Source organism: Salmo salar, unplaced genomic scaffold, assembly GCF_905237065.1.
Source record: "Salmo salar unplaced genomic scaffold, Ssal_v3.1, whole genome shotgun sequence".
Lineage (NCBI taxonomy): Eukaryota > Metazoa > Chordata > Actinopteri > Salmoniformes > Salmonidae > Salmo > Salmo salar.
In genome coordinates, this window is record NW_025549989.1 from 1140 (window position 1) to 22558 (window position 21419).

Genomic DNA, 21419 nt, shown 5'->3' on the forward strand with positions numbered 1-21419 from the left:
TAGAGCTCGTTGAGTGTGTATGTGTGTCTGTGTGTGTGTGTGTGTGTGTCTGTCCCTGAGTGTGTTTGCTTCACAGTCGTCGCTGTTCCATAAGGTGTATTTTTACCTGCTTTTTAAATCTGATTCTACTGCTGCATCAGTTACTTGATGTGGAATAGAGTTCCATGTAGTCATGGCTCTATGTAGTACTGTGCTCCTCCCATAGTCTGTTCTGGACTTGGACTGTGAAGAGACCTCTGGTGGCATGTCTTGTGGGGTATGGATGGCTGTCTGAGCTGTGTGCCAGTAGTTTAAACAGACCTCTGGTGGGCATGTCTTGTGGGGTATGCATGGGTGTCTGAGCTGTGTGCCAGTAGTTTAAACAGACCTCTGGTGGCATGTCTTGTGGGGTATGTATGGGTGTCTGAGCTGTGTGCCAGTAGTTTAAACAGACCTCTGGTGGCATGTCTTGTGGGGTATGTATGGGTGTCTGAGCTGTGTGCCAGTAGTTTAAACAGACCTCTGGTGGCATGTCTTGTGGGGTATGGATGGGTGTCTGAGCTGTGTGCCAGTCAGTTTAAACAGACCTCTGGTGGCATGTCTTGTGGGGGTATGTATGGCTGTCTGAGCTGTGTGCTAGTAGTTTAAACAGACAGCTTGTCAACATTCAGATCGTAAAAGACAGTATGGCGCCAGACAAGATGGCCGCTGTTTTACAGGCTCCTATTGGGTGTGTTTTTTTCGCGTTATTTGTAATTTATTTTGTTTCTGCCACCGTCTCTTATGACCGAAAATAGATTCTAGATATCAGGACAGCGACCACTCACCTCGTACCGGACAAACGTTTTTTTCTTTAACGTGGTCGGACGCAAGGATTTTACTTCAGACACCCGACAAGGCCCAAATCCCTGCCGTTACCACGAAGAAGAGACGGAGATATCGGGGGTTGTAGGTCAGGGTGCCTTGTAAGGATCCGACGGGCGAGTGGGTAATCCCCTCTACCATCAGTCCTATTAGCCAACGTGGATCCGACGGGCGAGTGGGTAATCCCCCTCTACCATCAGTCCTATTAGCCAGCGTGGATCCGACGGGCGAGTGGGTAATCCACCTCTACCATCAGTCCTATTAGCCAACGTGGATCCGACGGGCGAGTGGATAATCCACCTCTACCATCAGTCCTATTAGCCAACGTGGATCCGACGGGCGAGTGGGTAATCCACCTCTACCATCAGTCCTATTAGCCAACGTGGATCCGACGGGCGAGTGGGTAATCCCCTCTACCATCAGTCCTATTAGCCAGCGTGGATCCGACGGGCGAGTGGGTAATCCACCTCTACCATCAGTCCTATTAGCCAACGTGGATCCGACGGGCGAGTGGGTAATCCACCTCTACCATCAGTCCTATTAGCCAACGTGGATCCGACGGGCGAGTGGGTAATCCACCTCTACCATCAGTCCTATTAGCCAACGTGGATCCGACGGGCGAGTGGGTAATCCACCTCTACCATCAGTCCTATTAGCCAGCGTGGATCAGACGGGCGAGTGGGTAATCCACCTCTACCATCAGTCCTATTAGCCAACGTGGATCCGACGGGCGAGTGGGTAATCCACCTCTACCATCAGTCCTATTAGCCAACGTGGATCCGACGGGCGAGTGGGTAATCCACCTCTACCATCAGTCCTATTAGCCAACGTGGATCCGACGGGCGAGTGGGTAATCCCCTCTACCATCAGTCCTTATTAGCCAACGTGGATCCGACGGGCGAGTGGGTAATCCCCTCTACCATCAGTCCTGTTAGCCAACGTGGATCCGACGGCGAGTGGGTAATCCACCTCTACCATCAGTCCTATTAGCCAACGTGGATCCGACGGGGAGTGGGTAATCCACCTCTACCATCAGTCCTATTAGCCAACGTGGATCCGACGGGCGAGTGGGTAATCCCCTCTACCATCAGTCCTATTAGCCAACGTGGATCCGACGGCGAGAGGATAATCCACCTCTACCATCAGTCCTATTAGCCAACGTGCAATCATTGGATAGTAAACTGGATGAGCTCCGATCAAGACTATCCTACCAACGGGACACTGTAATATCTTATGTTTCACAGAGTCGTGGCTGATGAGGACATGGATATCATACAGCTGCCTGGGTTTCCCATGCATCAGCAAGACAGAACCCGGTAAGACAAGGGCTGCTGGTCTGTGTCTATTTGTAAATAACAGCTCGTGCGGCAAATCGAATATTATTGAAGTCTCGAGGTTTTCTCGCCTGAGGTAGAGTATCTCATGATAAGCTGTAGAGCACATTATTTACCAAGAGAGTTTAGCTGTCTATATATACCACCACAAACCGATGCTGAGACTAAGACCGCACTCAATGAGCTGTATACGGCCATAAGCAAACAAGAAAACGCTCATCCAGAGGCGGCGCTCCTAGTGGCCGGGGACTTTAATGCAGGGAAACTTAAATCAGTTTTACCTAATATCTACCAGCATGTTAAATGCAACAAGAGGACAAAAATGTTTGAAACTCTATACCAGCTTTACTCCACACACAGAGACGCGTACAAAGCTCTCCCTCGCCCTCCATTTGGCAAATCTGACCATAACTCTATCCTCCTGTGTAAGTGCTGTGCTTGTTGAAAGTCCTTCCCTATAAACGTGCTGAAAGTCTGTCAGTTTGTTTACTGTAAAATAGCATTGTATCTGGTCAAACACCATTTTTCCAGAAGTTTACTAAGGGTTGGTAACAGGCTGATTGGTCGGCTATTTGACCCAGTAAAGGGGGCTTTACTATTCTTAGGTAGCGGAATGACTTTAGCTTCCCTCCAGGCCTGAGGGGACACGCTCTCTAGTAGGATGAAATGTAAAATATGTCAATATCGTCAAAGGCAAAAAAGGTAGCTACTTTGAAGAAACTGAAATTTAAAATATATTTTGATTTGTTTAACACTTTTTTGGGGTTACTACATGATTCCATATGTGTTATTTCATAGTTTTGATGTCTTCACTATTATTCTACAATGTAGAAAATGGTAAAAATAAAGAAAAACTCTTAAATGAGTAGGTGTGTCCAAATGTTTGACTGGTACTGTATACTTGGATGTGTTGTGTCAGCGTTTGTTGCGGTCATGTCACACCTAAATTTGCTAATATTGCCAATGAAAAAAAATCATTAAAGTAGTTGGTAATATCAGTGGGTTTTGTGATGAACGAGTCATCTGATTTCAATGAATGCTGGAGCTGAGTTTGCCTTTTTGCCCAAAATTTCATTTGAGGTGCTCCAAAGCTTTTTACTATCATTTATCTTTGTTTCGTAGTATAGTTTATAATTTTTTATTCAGTTTAGTCACATGATTTCTCAATTTGCAGTACGTTTGCCAATCGGTTGTGCAGCCAGACTTATTTGCCGTTCCTTTTGCTCTCGTCCTCTAAACCAAACAATGTTTCAATTCCTCATCAATCCAAGGGAATTTAACAGTTTTAACAGTCGTTTTCTTAATGGGTGTTTTAAGTCATTTTCTTAATGGGTGTTTTACAGTCATTTTCTTAATGGGTGTTTTACAGTCGTTTTCTTAATGGGTGTTTTACAGTCGTTTTCTTAATGGGTGTTTTACAGTCGTTTTCTTAATGGGTGTTTTACAGTCGTTTTCTTAATGGGTGTTTTACAGTCGTTTTCTTAATGGGTGTTTTACAGTCGTTTTCTTAATGGGTGTTTTACAGTCGTTTTCTTAATGGGTGCGTTCTTATTACTAACTGGAGTAAGACATTCCATTAATGTGTCCAGTGCAGTGTCTGGTTGCTCCTCATTACACACCAACAAATATTCCTTACATCAACAACATAACAATCACTCCAAACGTATTGTACGACGTCTTACCCTCTGTTTGGCCCGCCCGACAGAGACCACCTGGATGGGGAAGCCTCCTCTGCCTCGGCCCCGTCTGATGCCAGCCCACTGGCCCACCACCGTGCCAGCTATCTCCAGCTTTCCGCCCTGGGAGGACATGCTTGGTAGGCCTGCAGACCACGGACCAACAGTAGGGACACACACACACACGGACACACACAGAGGTTGTGAAATAAAACTTCTAAGAAAGTTCAGAGCAACCTAACCTGAGCATAATACTGATCCACCTTCACGGTGAATAAAAAATCTCTACTTGTACTGAACACAAATAAAACCCAACATGCAACAATATCAAAGATTTTACTGAGTTACAGTTCATATAAAAGGAAATCAGTCCATTTAAATAAATTCATTAGGCCCTAATCTATGGATTTCACATGACTGGACAAGGGTGCAGCCCACTTGGAAGCAAGATCCAGCCAATCAGAATGAGTTTTTCCTCACAGAAGGGCTTTATTACGAGAGAAATACTCCTCAGTAATGATCAGGCTGTTCAATCAGCTTCTTGATATGCCACACCTGTCAGGTGGATGGATTATATTGGCAAAGGAGAAATGCTCATTAACAGGGATGTAAACACATTTGTTCACAACGTTTGATAGAAATACGTTTTTTTTTTAAGAGTATGGACCGTTTGTTGGATCTTTTATTTCAGCTCATGAAACCAACACTTTACATGTTGCGTTTATAATTTTTTTGTCAGTATAATTTATAAATAGTAGTATCTACTACATCAAAACAAACACTGGCCAGGACGACCATAACGCTACATCAAAACACTGGCCAGGACGACCATAACGCTACATCAAAACACTGGCCAGGAACGACCATAACGCTACATCAAAACACTGGCCAGGACGACCATAACGCTACATCAAAACACTGGCCAGGACGACCATAACGCTACATCAAAACACTGGCCAGGACGACCATAACGCTTACATCAAAACACTGGCCAGGACGACCATAACGACTACATCAAAACACTGGCCAGGACGACCATAACGCTACATCAAAACACTGGCCAGGACGACCATAACGCTACATCAAAACACTGGCCAGGACGACCATAACGCTACATCAAAACACTGGCCAGGACGACCATAACGCTACATCAAAATAGAGGTCGACCAATTATGATTTTTTTTTTTTTTTTTGTCATGCCGATACCGATTAATTGGCTGTTTTTTTTCTCCCTATTTTTTCCCTTTGTAATAATGACAATTACAACAATACTGAATTAACACTTATTTTAACTTAATATAATACATAAATAAAATCAATTTAGCCTCAAATAAATAATGAAACATGTTCAATTTGGTTTAAATAATGCAAAAACAAAGTGTTGGAGAAGAAAGTAAAAGTGCAATATGTGCCATGTAAAAAAGCTAACGTTTAAGTGCCTTGCTCAGAACATGAGAACATATGAAAGCTGGTGGTTCCTTTTTAACATGAGTCTCCAATATTCCCAGGTAAGAAGTTTTAGGTTGTAGTTATTATAGGAATTATAGGACTATTTCTCTCTATATGATTTGTATTTCATATACCTTTGCCTATTGGATGTTCTTATAGGCACTTTAGTATTGCCAGTGTAACAGTATAGCTTCCGTCCCTCTCCTCGCTCCTACCTGGGCTCGAACCAGGAACACATCGACAACAGCCACCCTCGAAGCAGCCTTACCCATGCAGAGCAAGGGGAACAACTACTCCAAGTCTCAGAGCGAGTGACGTTTGAAACGCTATTAGCGCGCACCCCGCTTACTAGCTAGCCATTTCACATCGGTTACACCAGCCTCATCTTGGTAGTTGACAGGCTTGAAGTCATAAACAGTGCAATGCATTGCGAAGAGCTGCTGGCAAAACGCACGAAAGTGCTGTTTGAATGAACGCTTATGAGCCTGCTGCTACCTACCACCGCTCAGTCAGACTGCTCTATCAAATCATAGACTTAATTATAACATAATAACACACAGAAATACGAGCCTTAGGTCATTAATATGGTCGAATCCGGAAACTATCATCTCGAAAACAAAACGTCATTCCTGTTACATTGCACAACCTTCAGTGTTATGTCATAATTACGTAAAATTATGACAAATTACCCAAAGTGTTGCATATACCCTGACTGCGTACAATGAACACAAAATGACACAATTTCACCTGGTTAATATTGCCTGCTAACCTGGATTTCTTTTAGCTAAATATGCAGGTTTAAAAATATATACTTCTGTGTATTGATTTTAAGAAAGGCATTGATGTTTATGGTTAGGTACAGTCGTGCAACGATTGTGCTTTTTTCCGCAAATGCGCTTTTGTTAAATCATCCCCCGTTTGGCGAAGTCTGCTGTCTTTGTTAGGATGAAAGTCTTCACAGTTCGCAACGAGCCAGGCGGCCCAAACTGCTGCATATACCCTGACTCTGTTTACAAGAGAAGTGACACATTTTCCCTAGTTAAATAAAGGTCAAATTTTTTTTTTTTTAAATAATAATAATACATTTTTTATTTTTTTATTATTATTATTATTATATATTTTTATTTTTTTTAAATCGGCCAAATCGGCGTCCAAAAATACCGATTTCCGATTGCTATGAAAACTTGAAATCGGCCCTAATTAATCGTCCATTCCGATTAAATCGGCCGACCTCTACATCAAAACAAACACTGCTGCTCCCCCACGGTGAAGAGCCCTACATACTGGTCTCTACGGACAGTACAATCTGTGAAAGTAGTATCAATGATTGGTCTCTTACGAGGCACGCCCATGCTCCTGCCCCTGCCCTGCAGCGGCATCATGTGGGGGCGGGGGGGGTAGAAGGCTCCCCTGGGGGGGTAGAAAGGCATGGCGTGGGGGTGGGGGGAGGAGGCGGGGAGAAGTTAAGCCCCTCCAGGATGCTCTGCCGCATTTTCTTCACCTTGTTCACCTGATCCACCTGGGGACAGAGAGAGAGAGGGGAGACAGAGAGAGAGAGGGGAGACGAGAGAGAGAGGGGAGACAGAGAGAGAGAGGGGGAGACAGAGAGAGAGGGGGAGACAGAGAGAGAGAGGGGGAGACAGAGAGAGAGAGGGGGTGGACAGAGAGAGAGGGGGAGACAGAGAGAGAGAGAGAGAGAGGGGACAGAGAGAGAGGGGGGACAGAGAGAGGGGGGGGACAGAGAGAGAGGGGGACAGAGAGAGAGGGGGACAGAGAGAGAGGGGAGACAGAGAGAGAGGGGAGACAGAGAGAGAGAGGTGGAGACAGAGAGAGAGAGGGGGAGACAGAGAGAGAGAGGGGGAGACAGAGAGAGAGGGGAGAGAAAGAGGGGAGACAGAGAGAGAGAGAGAGAGGGGGACAGAGAGAGAGGGGGGGGGGCAGAGAGAGAGGGGGGACAGAGAGAGAGAGGGGGGGACAGAGAGAGGGGAGACAGGAGGGAGGGGAGACAGAGAGAGAGGGGGAGACAGAGAGGGAGGGGGAGACAGAGAGAGAGGGGGAGACAGAGAGAGGGGGGGAGACAGAGAGAGAGGGGAGACAGAGAGAGGGAGGGGAGACAGAGAGAGGGGAGACAGAGAGAGGGGGAGACAGAGAGGGGGAGACAGAGAGAGGAGGGGAGACAGAGAGAGGAAGGGGAGACAGAGAGGGAGGGGACAGAGAGGGGGGACAGAGAGGAGGGGGACACAGAGGGGGGACACAGAGGGGGGACACAGAGGGGGGACACAGAGGGGGACACAGAGGGGGGACACAGAGGGGGGACACAGAGGGGGGACACAGAGGGGGGGGACACAGAGGGGGGACAGAAAGGGGGAACGTAAAGAGGGGGGGACAGAAAGGGGGACGTGAGAGAGAGGGGGAGGGGGACACAGAGAGAGGGAGGGGACACAGAGAGGGGAGGGGGACACAGAGAGAGGGAGGGGGACACAGATGGGGGAAAGAGGGGAGACAGAGGGGGAAAGAGGGGGGGGAGAGGGGGAGAGAGGAGAGGGAGAGGGGGAGGACACAGAGGGGGGGACGTGAGAGAGGGAGGACAGAGGGAGTACAGAGAGAGAGGGAGGAGAGGGGACACAGAGAGAGGGAGGACGAGAGAGATTGATTGAAGTTAAGGGTTTATCAAAGCTCTCCTCAGGGGATGCCTGAACTAACACACCATAGTTAAGGGCTTGAGAACAAGATGACAAGATGAATCAGATGTGATCGTTTTGGAATAGTTAAAATACTGCTGGTGGTCCCGAACACGGGTATCTCTCTCTGGTCACCCCTAAACACGGGTATCTCTCTCTGGTCACCCTAAACACGGGTATCTCTCTCTGGTCACCCCTAAACACCCTGAACACGGGTATCTCTCTCTGGTCACCCCTAAACACCCCTAAACACGGGTATCTCTCTCTGGTCACCCCTAAACACCCCTAAACACGGGTATCTCTCTCTGGTCACCCCTAAACACCCTGAACACGGGTATCTCTCTCTGGTCACCCCTAAACACCCCTAAACACGGGTATCTCTCTCTGGTCACCCCTAAACACCCCTAAACACGGGTATCTCTCTCTGGTCACCCCTAAACACCCGAACACGGGTATCTCTCTCTGGTCACCCCTAAACACCCCGAACACGGGTATCTCTCTCTGGTCACCCCCTAAACACCCCTAAACACGGGTATCTCTCTCTGGTCACCCCTAAACACGGGTATCTCTCTCTGGTCACCCCGAACACGGGTATCTCTCTCTGGTCACCCCTAAACACCCCGAACACGGGTATCTCTCTCTGGTCACCCCCTAAACACGGGTATCTCTCTCTGGTCCCCCTCTAAACACGGGTATCTCTCTCTGGTCACCCCTAAACACCCCTAAACACGGGTATCTCTCTCTGGTCACCCCTAAACACCCCTAAACACGGGTATCTCTCTCTGGTCACCCCTAAACACCCGAACACGGGTATCTCTCTCTGGTCACCCCTAAACACCCCGAACACGGGTATCTCTCTCTGGTCACCCCTAAACACCCCTAAACACGGGTATCTCTCTGGTCACCCCTAAACACGGGTATCTCTCTCTGGTCACCCCGAACACGGGTATCTCTCTCTGGTCACCCCTAAACACCCCGAACACGGGTATCTCTCTCTGGTCACCCCTAAACACGGGTATCTCTCTCTGGTCCCCCTCTAAACACGGGTATCTCTCTCTGGTCACCCCTAAACACCCGAACACGGGTATCTCTCTCTGGTCACCCCTAAACACCCCGAACCACGGGTATCTCTCTCTGGTCACCCCTAAACACCCGAACACGGGTATCTCTCTCTGGTCACCCCCTAAACACCCCGAACACGGGTATCTCTCTGGTCACCCCTAAACACCCCGAACACGGGTATCTCTCTCTGGTCACCCCTAAACACCCCGAACACGGGTATCTCTCTCTGGTCACCCCTAAACACCCGAACACGGGTATCTCTGGTCACCCCTAAACACCCCGAACACGGGTATCTCTCTCTGGTCACCCCTAAACACGGGTATCTCTCTCTGGTCACCCCTAAACACGGGTATCTCTCTCTGGTCACCCCTAAACACGGGTATCTCTCTCTGGTCACCCCTAAACACGGGTATCTCTCTCTGGTCACCCCTAAACACGGGTATCTCTCTCTGGTCACCCCTAAACACGGGTATCTCTCTCTGGTCACCCCTAAACACGGGTATTCTCTCTGGTCACCCCTAAACACGGGTATTCTCTCTCTGGTCACCCTCTAAACACCCTAAACACGGGTATCTCTCTCTGGTCACCCCTAAACACCCCGAACACGGGTATTCTCTCTGGTCACCCCTAAACACCCCTAAACACGGGTACTCTCTCTGGTCACCCCTAAACACCCAGAACACGGGTATCTCTCTCTGGTCACCCCTAAACACCCCGAACACGGGTATCTCTCTCTGGTCACCCCTAAACACCCCTAAACACGGGTATCTCTCTCTGGTCACCCCTAAACACCCCGAACACGGGTATCTCTCTCTGGTCACCCCTAAACACGGGTATCTCTCTCTGGTCACCCCTAAACACGGGTATCTCTCTCTGGTCACCCCTAAACACGGGTATCTCTCTGGTCACCCCTAAACACGGGTATCTCTCTGGTCACCCCTAAACACGGGTATCTCTCTCTGGTCACCCCTAAACACCCGAACACGGTATCTCTCTCTGGTCACCCCTAAACACCCCGAACACGGGTATCTCTCTCTGGTCACCCTAAACACCTCGAACACGGGTATCTCTCTCTGGTCACCCCTAAACACGGGTATCTCTCTCTGGTCACCCCTAAACACCCGACACGGGTATCTCTCTCTGGTCGCCCCTAAACACCCTAAACACGGGTATCTCTCTGGTCACCCCTAAACACCCCGAACACGGGTATTCTCTGGTCACCCCTAAACACGGGTATCTCTCTCTGGTCACCCCTAAACACCCCGAACACGGGTATCTCTCTCTGGTCACCCCTAAACACCCCGAACACGGGTATCTCTCTCTGGTCACCCCTAAACACGGGTATCTCTCTCTGGTCACCCCTAAACACCCCGAACACGGGTATCTCTCTCTGGTCACCCCTAAACACCCCGAACACGGGTATCTCTCTCTGGTCACCCTAAACACCCGAACACGGGTATCTCTCTCTGGTCACCCTAAACACCCCGAACACGGGTATCTCTCTCTGGTCACCCCTAAACACCCGAACACGGGTATCTCTCTCTGGTCACCCCTAAACACCCCGAACACGGGTATCTCTCTCTGGTCACCCCTAAACACGGGTATCTCTCTCTGGTCACCCCTAAACACGGGTATCTCTCTCTGGTCACCCCTAAACACGGGTATCTCTCTCTGGTCACCCCTAAACACGGGTATCTCTCTCTGGTCACCCCCTAAACACGGGTATCTCTCTCTGGTCACCCCTAAACACGGGTATCTCTCTCTGGTCACCCCTAAACACGGGTATCTCTCTCTGGTCACCCCTAAACACGGGTATCTCTCTCTGGTCACCCCTAAACACGGGTATCTCTCTCTGGTCACCCTCTAAACACCCTAAACACGGGTATCTCTCTCTGGTCACCCCTAAACACCCGAACACGGTATCTCTCTGGTCACCCCTAAACACCCCTAAACACGGGTATCTCTCTCTGGTCACCCCTAAACACCCAGAACACGGGTATCTCTCTCTGGTCACCCCTAAACACCCGAACACGGGTATCTCTCTCTGGTCACCCCTAAACACCCCTAAACACGGGTATCTCTCTCTGGTCACCCCTAAACACCCGAACACGGGTATCTCTCTCTGGTCACCCCTAAACACGGGTATCTCTCTCTGGTCACCCCTAAACACGGGTATCTCTCTCTGGTCACCCCTAAACACGGGTATCTCTCTCTGGTCACCCCTAAACACGGGTATCTCTCTCTGGTCACCCCTAAACACCGAACACGGGTATTCTCTCTGGTCACCCCTAAACACCCCGAACACGGTATCTCTCTGGTCACCCCTAAACAGTATCTCTCTCTGGTCACCCCTAAACACGGCCCAACACGGGTATCTCTCTCTGGTCACCCCTAAACACCCCTAAACACGGGTATCTCTCTGGTCACCCCTAAACACCCCGAACACGGGTATCTCTCTCTGGTCACCCCTAAACACGGGTATCTCTCTCCGGTCACCCCTAAACACCCCGAACACGGGTATCTCTCTCTGGTCACCCCTAAACACCCCTAAACACGGGTATCTCTCTCTGGTCACCCCTAAACACCCCGAACACGGGTATCTCTCTCTGGTCACCCTAAACACGGGTATCTCTCTCTGGTCACCCCTAAACACCCCGAACACGGGTATCTCTCTCTGGTCACCCCTAGACACCCCGAACACGGGTATCTCTCTCTGGTCACCCCCTAAACACGGGTATCTCTCTCTGGTCACCCCTAAACACGGGTATCTCTCTCTGGTCACCCCTAAACACCCAGAACACGGGTCTCTCTCTGGTCACCCCTAAACACGGGTATCTCTCTCTGGTCACCCCTAAACACGGGTATCTCTCTCTGGTCACCCCTAAACACGGGTATCTCTCTCTGGTCACCCCTAAACACCCAGAACACGGGTATCTCTCTCTGGCCCTACACGGGTATCTCTCTGTGTCACCCTAAACACCTCCACGGGTATCTCTCTCTGGTCACCCCTAAACACGGGTATCTCTCTCTGGTCACCCCTAAACACCCCTAAACACGGGTATCTCTCTCTGGTCACCCCTAAACACGGGTATCTCTCTCTGGTCACCCCTAAACACCCGAACACGGGTATCTCTCTCTGGTCACCCCTAAACACGGGTATCTCTCTCTGGTCACCCCTAACCGAACACGGGTATCTCTCTCTGGTCACCCCTAGACACCGAACACGGGTATCTCTCTCTGGTCACCCCTAAACACGGGTATCTCTCTCTGGTCACCCCTAAACACGGGTATTCTCTCTGGTCACCCCTAAACACCGAACACGGGTCTCTCTCTCTGGTACCCTAAAACCGAACACGGGTATCTCTCTCTGGTCACCCCTAAACACCCAGAACACGGGTATCTCTCTCTGGTCACCCCTAAACACCGAACACGGGTATCTCTCTCTGGTCACCCCTAAACCCGAACACGGGTATCTCTCTCTGGTCACCCCTAAACACCCCTAAACACGGGTATATCTCTCTGATATAAATATAAATATATATATATATATATATAAATAAATAAACACGGGTTTGAGAAAGATTTTCTATGCAACTCCAACACACAGTCATATGATAAGTACTGGAACTGAGTTTACTGGACTGGTCTAGGTTAAAGATCCTGGACTAGGACTGGTCTAGGTTAAAGATCCTGGACTAGACTAGGACTGGTCTAGGTTAAAGATCCTGGACTAGGACTGGTCTAGGTTAAAGATCCTGGACTAGGACTGGTCTAGGTTAAAGATCCTGGACTAGGACTGGTCTAGGTTAAAGATCCTGGACTAGGACTGGTCTAGGTTAAAGATCCTGGACTAGGACTGGTCTAGGTTAAAGATCCTGGACTAGGACTGGTCTAGGTTAAAGATCCTGGACTAGGACTGGTCTAGGTTAAAGATCCTGGACTAGGACTGGTCTAGGTTAAAGATGCTGGACTAGGACTGGTCTAGGTTAAAGATCCTGGACTAGGACTTGGTTAAAGATCCTGGACTAGGACTGGTCTAGGTTAAAGATCCTGGACTAGGACTGGTCTAGGTTAAAGATCCTGGACTAGGACTGGTCTAGGTTAAAGATCCTGGACTAGACTAGGACTGGTCGAGGTTAAAGATCCTGGGACTAGGACTGGTCTAGGTTAAAGATCCTGGACTAGACTAGGACTGGTCTAGGTTAAAGATCCTGGACTAGACTAGGACTGGTCTAGGTTAAAGATCCTGGACTAGGACTGGTCTAGGTTAAAGATCCTGGACTAGGACTGGTCTAGGTTAAAGATCCTGGACTAGGACTGGTCTAGGTTAAAGATCCTGGACTAGGACTGGTCTAGGTTAAAGATCCTGGACTAGGACTGGTCTAGGTTAAAGATCCTGGACTAGGACTGGTCTAGGTTAAAAGATCCTGGACTAGGACTGGTCTAGGTTAAAGATCCTGGACGACTAGGACTGGTCTAGGTTAAAGATCCTGGACTAGGACTGGTCTAGGTTAAAGATCCTGGACTAGACTAGGACTGGTCTAGGTTAAAGATCCTGGACTAGACTAGGACTGGGTTTGTCTCTGTAGATACCTGACCATCACAGAGGTCGATGAGCGGGGCCTTGTCCCGAATGGCCTGGATCAGTTTGCTCTGCAGCAGTTTGCCATCGAGTACATCCATGGACAGCAGTGCTCCCAGGGGGATTGGCTGGCCACACACGTCGATTGGCCAATAAGGCCATGTCCACGCCGCTCATGAACAGAGCGGCCAGCTGCACGCCGCGAGGGTCCAGGCTATCAATCTACAGGGAGAGACGAGTTAGAGAACTGTTCACAGTGACAGACATAGTGTTGCAGAATTCTGGAAACTTCCACAAAAAATCCACCGCTTTCCAGAAATCCTGATTGTAAGATTCCTGTTATCAGGAGGGAATGAGCGAGAAATGGAGGAGAAATCCTGGGAAATGGAGGAGAAATCCTGGGAAATGGAGGAGAATTCAGTAGTAACCCCCCCACTACAGTAGTAACCCCCACTCCCACTACAGTAGTAACCCCCACTACAGTAGTAACCCCCACTACAGTAGTAACCCCCCCACTACAGTAGTAACCCCCCCACTACAGTAGTAGCCCCCACTACAGTAGTAACCCCCCACTACAGTAGCTAACCCCCCCCACTACAGTAGTAACCCCCCACTACAGTAGTAACCCCCCCACTACAGTAGTAACCCCCCCCCCACTACAGTAGTAACCCCCCACCCCCCACTACAGTAGTAACCCCCACCCCCACTACAGTAGTAACCCCCACCCCCACTACAGTAGTAACCCCACCCACTACAGTAGTAACCCCCCCACTACAGTAGTAACCCCCCACTACAGTAGTAGCCCCCACTACAGTAGTAACCCCCCACTACAGTAGTAACCCCCACTACAGTAGTAACCCCCCCCACTACAGTAGTAACCCCCCACTACAGTAGTAACCCCCCACTACAGTAGTAACCCCCCACTACAGTAGTAACCCCCCACTCCCACTACAGTAGTAACCCCCACTCCCACTACAGTAGTAACCCCCACTCCCACTACAGTAGTAACCCCCCACTCCCACTACAGTAGTAACCCCCCCACTACAGTAGTAACCCCCACTCCCACTACAGTAGTAACCCCCCCACTACAGTAGTAACCCCCACCCCACTACAGTAGTAACCCCCACTCCACTACAGTAGTAACCCCCACCCCCACTACAGTAGTAACCCCCCCACTACAGTAGTAACCCCCCCACTACAGTAGTAACCCCCACTCCCACTACAGTAGTAACCCCCCCCACTACAGTAGTAACCCCCCACTACAGTAGTAACCCCCCACTACAGTAGTAACCCCCCACTACAGTAGTAACCCCACTCCACTACAGTAGTAACCCCCCACTACAGTAGTAACCCCCACTCCCACTACAGTAGTAACCCCCCCACTACAGTAGTAACCCCCCACTCCCACTACAGTAGTAACCCCCCACTCCCACTACAGTAGTAACCCCCACTCCCACTACAGTAGTAACCCCCACTCCCACTACAGTAGTAACCCCCCCACTACAGTAGTAACCCCCCACTACAGTAGTAACCACCCCCACTCCACTAAGTAGTAACCCCCCCACTACAGTAGTAACCCCACTCCACTACAGTAGTAACCCCCCACTCCCACTACAGTAGTAACCCCCACTCCACTACAGTAGTAACCCCCACTCCCACTACAGTAGTAACCCCCACTCCACTACAGTAGTAACCCCCCCACTACAGTAGTAACCCCCACTCCACTACAGTAGTAACCCCCACCCCACTACAGTAGTAACCCCCACACAGTAGTAACCCCCCACCCCACTACAGTAGTAACCCCCACTCCCACTACAGTAGTAACCCCCCACTCCCACTACAGTAGTAACCCCCACTCCTACAGTAGTAACCCCCACTCCCACTACAGTAGTAACCCCCACTCCCACTACAGTAGTAACCCCCCCCACTACAGTAGTAACCCCCCCACTACAGTAGTAACCCCCCCACTACAGTAGTAACCCCCCCCACTACAGTAGTAACCCCCACTCCCACTACAGTAGTAACCCCCCACTACAGTAGTAACCCCCACTCCCACTACAGTAGTAACCCCCCCCACTACAGTAGTAACCCCCCCACTACAGTAGTAACCCCCCACTACAGTAGTAACCCCCACTCCCACTACAGTAGTAACCCCCCACTCCACTACAGTAGTAACCCCCCACTACAGTAGTAACCCCCACTCCCACTACAGTAGTAACCCCCCCACTACAGTAGTAACCCCCCACTACAGTAGTAACCCCCCCCCACTACAGTAGTAACCCCACTCCCACTACAGTAGTAACCCCCCCACTACAGTAGTAACCCCCCCACTACAGTAGTAACCCCCCCCACTACAGTAGTAACCCCCCCCCACTACAGTAGTAACCCCCACTCCCACTACAGTAGTAACCCCCACTCCCACTACAGTAGTAACCCCACTCCCACTACAGTAGTAACCCCCCACTCCCACTACAGTAGTAACCCCCCACTCCCACTACAGTAGTAACCCCCCACTCCCACTACAGTAGTAACCCCCCCCACTACAGTAGTAACCCCCCCCACTACAGTAGTAACCCCCCACTACAGTAGTAACCCCACTCCCACTACAGTAGTAACCCCCACCCCCACTACAGTAGTAACCCCCCCACTACAGTAGTAACCCCCACTCCCACTACAGTAGTAACCCCCCACTCCCACTACAGTAGTAACCCCCACTCCCACTACAGTAGTAACTCCCCACTACAGTAGTAACCCCCCACTCCACTACAGTAGTAACCCCACTCCCACTACAGTAGTAACCCCCACCCCCACTACAGTAGTAACCCCCAACCCCACTACAGTAGTAACCCCACTCCCACTACAGTAGTAACCCCCCCACTACAGTAGTAACCCCCACTACAGTAGTAACCCCCCCACTACAGTAGTAACCCCCCCCCACTACAGTAGAGCAGAGAGGTCGCAGCCCCCCAGTCTGTCGACACACAGGACACTAGCTGACAATCACAGTGAGTCAAACAGTCACCCAGCCAAGCACACCGAGCCAGTCACACAGCCAGCCATTCAGCCAGCCAGGTATTCAGCCAGCCCAGCCAGCCAGGTATTCAGAGGCAGCCAGCCAGCCATTAGATTCAGCCAGGTATCAGCAGCCAGCCATTCAGCCAGCCAGGTATTCAGCCAGCTAGCCAGGTATTCAGCCGCCAGCCAGCCAGGAATTGAAGCAGCATTCAGCCAGCCAGCCAGCCAGGTATTCAGCCAGCCACAGCCAACCACACCCAGCCAGTCACACTGCCAGCCATTCAGCCAGCCAGGTATTCAGCCAGGTATTCAGCCAGCCAGGTATTCAGCCAGCCATTCAGCCAGCCAGCCAGGTATTCAGCCAGCCATTCAGCCAGGTATTCAGCCAGCCAGGTATTCAGCCAGCCATTCAGCCAGCCATTCAGCCAGCCAGGTATTCAGCCAGCCAGCCAGGTATTCAGCCAGCCAGCCAGGTATTCAGCCAGGTCAGCCAGCCAGGTATTCAGCCAGCCAGCCAGCCAGCCATTCAGCCAGCCAGCCAGGTTCAGCCAGCCATTCAGCCAGCCAGGTATTCAGCCAGCCAGCCAGGTATTCAGCCAGCCAGCCAGGTATTCAGCCAGCCATTCAGCCAGCCAGGTATTCAGCCAGCCAGCCAGCCAGGTATTCAGCCATTCAGCCAGCCAGGTATTCAGCCAGCCAGCCAGCCAGCCAGCCAGGTATTCAGCCAGCCAGCCAGGTAATCAGCCAGCCAGCCAGGTATTCAGCCAGACGACCAGAACAGAAGCAGCTGGTTCACGTTCAGAGTAGTTAAAGCACGTTATTGTTGTGACAATATGAGAAGTGTCCTGTCGAACCACCTAGTCTCGTCAGTCACCAAACCTCTCCGAGGAACATGTTGAAACGGACCAACTCAGAACAGCCCAGCGGAGCGCCGGGAGGTTCTGACAGGTCGTTTCCTGGACCCGGAGTAAACACACTACTGGACTACAGAAGATTACCTCTACAACATCTGCTGTTTTAGTCCAGGATGGGGGTTAGAAACTCACATAACTTTCACAAAATTTACCAGATTTTTCCAGAAATCCCCTTTTGGAAAAATTCCCGAAAAAAAAAAAAATCAGGTCCAAACTCTTCCAACTAAGAATTCTAGGAAAACCTGGTAAGATATGAATGTGTTTGGGAACCCTAGTCCAGGAGGAGTATTGTTAATGTGGGTGTGTGAAAACAGCTTGTAATACCACTGTCTACCACTGGGTGGTTCCAGGACACTCCCTCAGAACTCGCTACCAAAAATCACCTTGAGTTCCTGCAGCTGTTCAGGCTCATAGAGTTTAGGAGAAAGTGCTTGGGCAAGGAACGCTTCCAGTTCCTTACCACGCAAAACTCTTACTCCTGGCCACTGTAACATAAACCTAGAACAGAAACACAAGGCAAAATACAACATGACAGGAAATACAGGAAATGACCTCAAGTAATGATCGGATTTTTTTTTTTTAGAAACACTGTCTGGATCAGGTCTTTATCTCAACACAGAACAATACATTACCACAACCGTTATCTCTCAACACAGAACAATACAACCGTTATCTCTCAACACAGAACAATACATTACCACAACCGTTATCTCTCAACACAGAACAATACATTACCACAACCGTTATCTCTCAACACAGAACAATACATTACCACAACCGTTATCTCTCAACACAGAACAATACATTACCACAACCGTTATCTCTCAACACAGAACAATACATTACCACAACCGTTATCTCTCAACACAGAACAATACATTACCACAACCATTATCTCTCAACACAGAACAATGCAACCATTATCTCTCAACACAGAACAATACATTACCACAACCATTATCCCCAACACAGAACCATTATCTCTCAACACAGAACAATGCAACCATTATCTCTCAACACAGAACAATACATTACCACAACCATTATCTCTCAACACAGAACAATACAACCATTATCTCTCAACACGGAACAATGCAACCATTATCTCTCAACACAGAACAATACATTACCACAACCATTATCCCCAACACAGAACAATACAACCATTATCTCTCAACACAGAACAATACAACCATTCTCTCTCAACACAGAACAATACAACCATTATCTCTCAACACTGAACAATACATTACCACAACCATTCTCTCCCAACACAGAACAATACATTACCACAACCATTCTCTCTCAACACAGAACAATACAACCATTCTCTCTCTCTCTCTCTCAACACAGAACAATACAACCATTCTCTCTCAACACAGAACAATACAACCATTCTCTCTCAACACTGAACAATACATTACCACAACCATTCTCTCCCAACACAGAACAATACATTACCACAACCATTCTCTCTCAACACAGAACAATACAACCATTCTCTCCTCTCTCTCTCTCTCAACACAGAACAATACAACCATTCTCTCTCAACACAGAACAATACAACCATTCTCTCTCAACACTGAACAATACATTACCACAACCATTCTCTCCCAACACAGAACAATACATTACCACAACCATCTCTCTCAACACAGAACAATACAACCATTCTCTCTCAACACAGAACAATACAACCATTCTCTCTCTCTCTCTCAACACAGAACAATACAACCATTCTCTCTCTCAACAGAACAAACAACCATTCTCTCTCTCTCTCTCTCAACACAGAACAATACAACCATTCTCTCTCTCTCTCAACACAGAACAATACAACCATTCTCTCTCTCTCTCAACACAGAACAATACAACCATTTCTCTCTCTCTCAACACAGAACAATACAACCATTCTCTCTCTCTCTCAACACAGAACAATACAACCATTCTCTCTCTCTCAACACAGAACAATACAACCATTCTCCTCAACACAGAAAACAACCATTATCTCTCAACACAGAACAATACAACCATTCTCTCTCAACACTGAACAATACATTACCACAACCATTCTCTCCCAACACAGAACAATACATTACCACAACCATTCTCTCAACACAGAACAATACAACCATTCTCTCTCAACACAGAACAATACAACCATTCTCTCTCTCTCTCTCAACACAGAACAATACAACCATTCTCTCTCAACACAGAACAATACAACCATTCTCTCTCTCTCTCAACACAGAACAATACAACCATTCTCTCTCTCTCTCAACACAGAACAATACAACCATTCTCTCTCTCTCAACACAGAACAATACAACCATTCTCTCTCTCTCTCAACACAGAACAATACAACCATTCTCTCTCTCTCTCAACACAGAACAATACAACCATTCTCTCTCTCTCTCAACACAGAACAATACAACCATTCTCTCTCTCAACACAGAACAATACAACCATTCTCTCTCTCAACACAGAACAATACAACCATTCTCTCTCTCTCAACACAGAACAATACAACCATTCTCTCTCTCTCTCAACACAGAACAATACAACCATTATCTCTCTCTCAACACAGAACAATACAACCATTATCTCTCTCTCAACACAGAACAATACAACCATTATCTCTCAACACAGAACAATACAACCATTATCTCTCAACACAGAACAATACAACCATTATCTCTCAACACAGAACAATACAACCATTATCTCTCAACACAGAACAATACAACCATTATCTCTCAACACAGAACAATACATTACCACGACCACCATCTCTCAACACAGATCAATACATTAGACATTCAGCAGAAAACTACAGATCATTTGTCTGCCTCTCAGGTGTGCGTGCGTGTGTGTGTGTGTGTGTGTGTGTGTGTGCGCCTCACCTCAACACGCAGCAGAGAACCAGGAGTGTGTGTGGGGACGCAGGCTGGGTTGAGCATGGCTGGGGCATCTGACCTCATACAGGCCAGGAAGGCTCTCATCCTGCCATTCTTATCCTCCACCGCCTTGCCAAGCCACAGCTTCTTCAGGTTAGGACAGGTCCACTCTCTGAAGGGCAGAGCCTCCACCAGCTCTGGGGTGTGGGGGGACTTCCCCTTGTAGGCAGCCCACTCCTTCACTGCCACAGGGGGTCTGGAACACATAAATAACATGAAAACCTTTGATCCCTGAAACCCTTATTTATTTTATCAAAATGCCTTTTTTTTTGTTGTTGACAGAAATGCTTTCTGTAACATGTGAACTTTCATGTGCCTTATTAACAAACTTGTATGCCATCTGTAAATATGAATAAAATTGTTAAAATTTACGAACCTAGTTGGTTTAGCCATGGAAAAAAAGCCAGTAACCTTCCCTCTAGCCATGATTGGCTGAGATAATAATAGGAGCTGGCCAGTATGTGTAGATAATGCGCGCTACCGAAGAGTTTTTTTTAAAGATACCGTATAACATCAGCCATGGAGACAACTGCAAAAAGTGTTGCTAGTGCTCTCAACAACATTGCTGCCCTGATTTTATCTGTCGAACAAAGATCATTGTGAAAAAGTTGTGACGGACTTACTTTCTGCACACGGTCAGTGTGAACCGGAGTGACTTGACAACGGGCAAAACAAACAGAAAATGGGGCACAGGGCGTCTTACTAAAGTTAAAGTGGATCCAGTCTGCCGTGAAGAGGTCATCCATCTACATTTCGGAAAAGATTTCAGAACTCTTCCCTTTTACCACATCTTGTTACATGATTGTAAAATCTATTAAATAAAACAATTTCCAATCAATCTACACACAATAATAATGACATCACAATACCCCCATAATGACATCACAATACCCCATAATGACATCACAA

At 48.5% G+C, this 21419-nt stretch overlaps 1 long non-coding RNA gene across 1 annotated transcript; it reads right to left on the reverse strand.

The window, feature by feature from the left end:
* Positions 1 to 6691: 6691 nt before the first annotated feature.
* On the reverse strand, positions 6692 to 20483 carry LOC123739061 (uncharacterized). The gene is made up of 4 exons (XR_006767599.1): positions 20457 to 20483; positions 17940 to 18054; positions 13639 to 13849; positions 6692 to 6821 (listed from the first exon to the last, which is right to left on the reverse strand). It is a non-coding gene; the product is annotated as an uncharacterized lncRNA (long non-coding RNA).
* Positions 20484 to 21419: the final 936 nt, after the last annotated feature.